We start from the raw sequence: 5112 nt of genomic DNA, 5'->3' as shown, positions 1-5112 counted from the left end.
CAGTTGCAAGTTTGAGTATTAAATAATAGTAAAATATCTACGAACGCGTATGTCCTCCAAAATGATAAAAATAAGTAAAAGAAGGGGAGTGAGATACTCACCTGACTGGATGAACAAAATATAAATGATGATGTGAGAAAGATAAATTCTTCGGGATATACCGTCAAATATTGCTGCAAGACTACTAAATTGATGAAGAACAGCTAACTGGTACCGTCGTCCACAAACGCGAATAGGATTAATACAACGGGCTGATTAGAATGTAACTAAAGTTAGGGTTAATGATTGTTGGCTTCTATAGATGATGTGAATGAGTTTAATTGTGTTATAACAGACCCTAACAGAGGTATTTATAATCGATATCAGGCGGCTTTGTTATATTAATTATTATGTATCTGTTTAATCCAGTTAACATAATTAAGAACGTCGGTGAATAACGATTTTGTCAATATTTTGATTTACTTTGATAATTTATATGATTACAACAAATATTTAGGTGCAAGATACGTAAACGGGTATACAGGTCAAATACGGTTTCAGGTTTGGTAAAGGGTTTGGGTTAAAAGATATAATAAAATCTTTTAGTTTAATTACAGCTTAGTCCCTGAGTTTTATGAATGGATACAAATACGGTTAGAACTTATGTTTTGGGTGAAAAATGTATATAAACTAAATATAAAATAATAGATAAGGAAAAAAGAAAAATATAATATAAATAGTTTAACTATTTTACTGATTAAATTACCCGAAATAAAAACGGGTCGGGTATGAACTAGTTATTTAATAAATGAAAAACCCGAGTTATTACAGTCTCCCCTACTTTAGAGAATTTCGTCCCAATTAAAGAATACTATAACAAGATTATTAAATTTTGAGGAAAGGAAAACATTTAAATTAATCATAACACAGAACTTTGAATAGCTGAAGCAGCGCTCCAAATGAAATTCTGATAAGGGCACTTATATATAGTACGTACCAGCGGCGTATCCACCATGTCCTTATCATCTTTAAATTTGTACCGTTATCTCAACTACTTTTTGGTTCTAGATTATGACACACAATTACACGTTTTATAATTTCCATGCGAGGATTTGGATAACTACGTAGACCTCCATAATTACTTAGATCGTCATATGGTCCACGTAAATCGTCCCGTCGTGTGGGTTACAACACTTTTAAAAGACATGATTTTGAGAAATCAAAAGTTTTAATACGTTTTGGTTATAAATAAAAGATAGTCGTTGCGTAAAATATTGCTGAAATTGAATTGAATTTTTGAGTTGCTTTAATATTAAAATTTTCAAAACATCTTTTGAAAGTAAAGTATTGAAAACAGTTGTCTTTGAAAAGATAGATTTATTGTATGAGCATATTCACCTAAAAATAATAAACTATTAGAATTAAACTGTTTAAATCCAAAAATCGTATAAAGATTTGTTATAACGTACAACTGAGAAGGATAATATATGTTTAGATAAAAATGACAAACACATCTCCTTTGATAAACTTAGTCATGAATAACTTGATTAATTAGATCTATAAAAATTTGAATAATTGAAGTTGATTGAATTGAAATGTTTTGATTAAGTTGCAAAAAAGGGTTTAATAGAATAACTTTAGAAATTTTGAGCTTGATGAACATGATTGAATCGAAACATACATGGCATAAGTGATTAGGATTTTCATATTTGTTTCAATTACAGGTTAGGGGGTATTAAATTTGAGAAAACGTCGTAGCATGGGTTTTAGAATTAGATGGCATAGACCATTGTGGAACGTCTTGTCGTACGTGGCAAGTATTAACAAGATAACTGAATGATCACATTGGGTACAAAACGATATGAGGATTGAACTGAATAGTGATAATGGCAAGTGAAACATAACAAGTGAATTTTGACTTAACTTTTCTTGTTTGAGATGCTGTGTTTTTTATGAGATTGATTGTTAATTTGATTAACAGCATATAGTTGATGTAATAATTAAAATTATAATATCTATTAGTTCAAATTCAAATAAATCCAACAATTGTCAAATTCCAAGTAAAAATCCATAATTAAGATAAGTAAAGACAAAAATAAAAATCTAAATTATTGTTTCTTCTCTAGCATGCAATCCTAGGTTTTCTTCAAAACAAGCTTTAGTATCACATCACACAATGACCTGCATATGTGATGTAAATAGAAATATACATCTTTTCGGCATCAAATAATCTCTAAAAACTGCAATTTCTATCTAATAACATAGAATAAAAGACTACTTATCATAATAAAACATAATTTCAGGTGAAACCAAGCCTCAAACAAAGAAACAAGCAAAAAGACGAAGAAAAACAGAAGAAAACAAAGAAACACGCCCCCATGCCTCAAGAAACACGCCCCCATGCTTCTGACACAAGAAAAGACAAAATCTGAGAAAAAAAGCACGGGGTCATGCTCAGCATGCACGGGGCCGTGGACAGGAATGCAGAAAAGACAAAGAAGAATTGAGCACATGTCACAAAACAACACGGGGCCGTGCCTGCTAACCACGGGGCCGTTGCCACCTCACACAAAAGACAAAACAAATCTGGCACATGTCATAAAAATACACGGGGCCGTGCTCATCATGCACGGGGCCGTGCCTCATCTTCCAGATTGCCTATAAATAGTGGCTCATGTTGCATTCATCAAGTGTTCCTGTAAAGAGTTCTCTCCGGTTTTCACTTATTAAAACACACACTAACACTCACTTTGAAGATCTAGTGAAGAGCTTGAAGGCTTGGAGGTCATCACCACTAATCATCATCATCAACCATCATTACCATCATTAAGAAGAAGGATTCATCTACACTTGGTTAGATTGTTCTAAGTTTAATAATGTATTTGTTGTTATCAATCATCTTAATGTTTATCACTATGCTCATTATGAGCTAAACTCTATTTACCGTCTAAAATCTATGAAGAAGCTTTGTTTTACTTGATAATTAATCAAGACATGTGATGTAGTCTAGTAAAGTACATGGTTATATTACAATTATCTTTTGATGAGAAATGTTTCACCATCTTAAATCACTATGTTGTCAAGATCATTGGCAATCGTTCATGATCGATTCATGTTCTTGAAAGATAGAAATACTTTGATACATTATCGAAACACGGATCCTTATATTGTACTTAGAAATGATGAGATATAAGTTATGGTGAATTTTTCTAAACCTTGGTAATCCGAAAATGGCTTTGCTTAGGATATCAAATTAGTTAAGGAAACCATATAATTATAACCTACATAAATCAACCAAGGGGAGGTTGTGTGATGAACTACAACCACACGAAGTTGTTAGAATTGGTATTTGAGAAATCGAAGTCAATCCTAATCTTTCTACTTTACGAAACTACTTGTCAACTCAAATCGACATCATTGAGATGGTATGACATTAGGAAAGGGTGGACTTTAAAATGCGCATACCATCTCCTTAGTGCCGAAGATGCTCACTTAAGGTTTAAGGAGCTATCTATCATATATTGCTACGCCAAGTCTATCACATGTCTACATATTAATTATCAACGCTAAAAATGGAGTGGATTCTTGATCTTAGTTGGTAACCTTCGCATAATTGAACAACCCGTTTAGAATCTCTTGTCTCGGTCACCTATATTATATATATATATATATATATATATATATATATATATATATATATATATATATATATATATATATAAGCATTTATATTTTATAAAAAGCTCAAAAAAATTATTAACCCCAAAATGATTAAAACCTCCGATTAAAGTAAAACAACGATTTATTATTAGAAACCTTTGTGTCCACGGATCGATACTTGGTTCTTACCAATACTACTCTACATATACGATAGGTACACTTGCCTATTTTGTGTGTGTTTAGTCTTTGTAGAAATCACTTTTACAAATTTAAAACACGTTCTTGTGCAAAAGCTAGATATCCAATCCATCATATTTTTACAAGCCGCACACACAGCACATCAAAGTTTTTGGCGCCGTTGCCGGGGACACGGTACGTTTCTAAGAACGATCCAAGTTTTAATTTAATCATTGTCTATAACTGTACTAATTTTTAACTTCTATTTTATCTTATCTTTAATTTTATTAAATATTAAACTATATAATTTTACGGCTAGCCTAATTTTTAACCTATATTTACTTACTTTTGAAATAGTTTAACTAGCTTAGACAATAATTTAGTTTAAAATAGCTTAACTTATAGTTCAACCTAGACTAACTTTAACTAACTTTTACTTTAGTGTAATTTTGATTTAGCCTCATGTATGTCCTCTACTTTTGAGCGTGAGCTTGTTTCTCCAATTTCTGAACCAGAACGACTCTTTCGTCGACGAACTAGTAAACGGGTTACAGAAACCGCAGAAGCAATAAAAGGCGAATCAGTAGACGCCACCACATCAGGAGAAAATCAAACCGAAGAATGATGGCGGCCTAGAACAATGAGCCGAACATGAGCCAGTATGCCAAGCCGACTCTCGAAGGCTACGGCAATGGATTGGCTCCTCCCGAAATCACCTAAAATTTCGAAAACAAATCTAGCACCATTCATATGGTAGAAAATTCAGTTCAATTTCATGGTCTCCTTGACGAAGACCCTCTTTCTCATATATCTCGATTTCTACGAATTTGCAGAACCTTTAAAAATTCAAAACTGTTCAGAAGATCAAATCAAGCTTAAACTCTTTCCTTTCTCTCTAAGGGGCCAAGCCCTAGAATGGATAGAATCTCTTTCCTCTGGTTCCATCACCACTTGGGACCAGATGGTTGAACAGTTTCTCCTCAAATATTTTCCGCCCGATAAAACTGCCAAATATCAAGCCAGCATTACCGGATTCCAGACCGATGATGATGAATCGTTACACGCAGCATGGGAAAGATACAAAAGTCTTCTAAGAAGATGCCCGCATCATGGACTGAGCGTATGGTTACAAGTCCAAACTTTTTTTGACGCACAATCCAGTCAAAACAAACAGGCCATCTACCAGATCGCTGGTGGAGACCTGGGATCCAAATCACCTAACGAAGAATTTGAAGTCCTGGAGAAGGCCGCAAAGAAGAGTTTCGCTTACAACCCACCAATATCTATACCTACCCA

This window comes from Bidens hawaiensis, unplaced genomic scaffold (genome assembly GCF_021521415.1).
Source record: "Bidens hawaiensis isolate Kalapana, Puna unplaced genomic scaffold, B.hawaiensis_p1.1 tig00041732_1, whole genome shotgun sequence".
NCBI lineage: Eukaryota > Viridiplantae > Streptophyta > Magnoliopsida > Asterales > Asteraceae > Bidens > Bidens hawaiensis.
The sequence above is the reverse complement of the archived record's forward strand: the minus strand, read 5'-3'. Positions refer to the sequence as shown.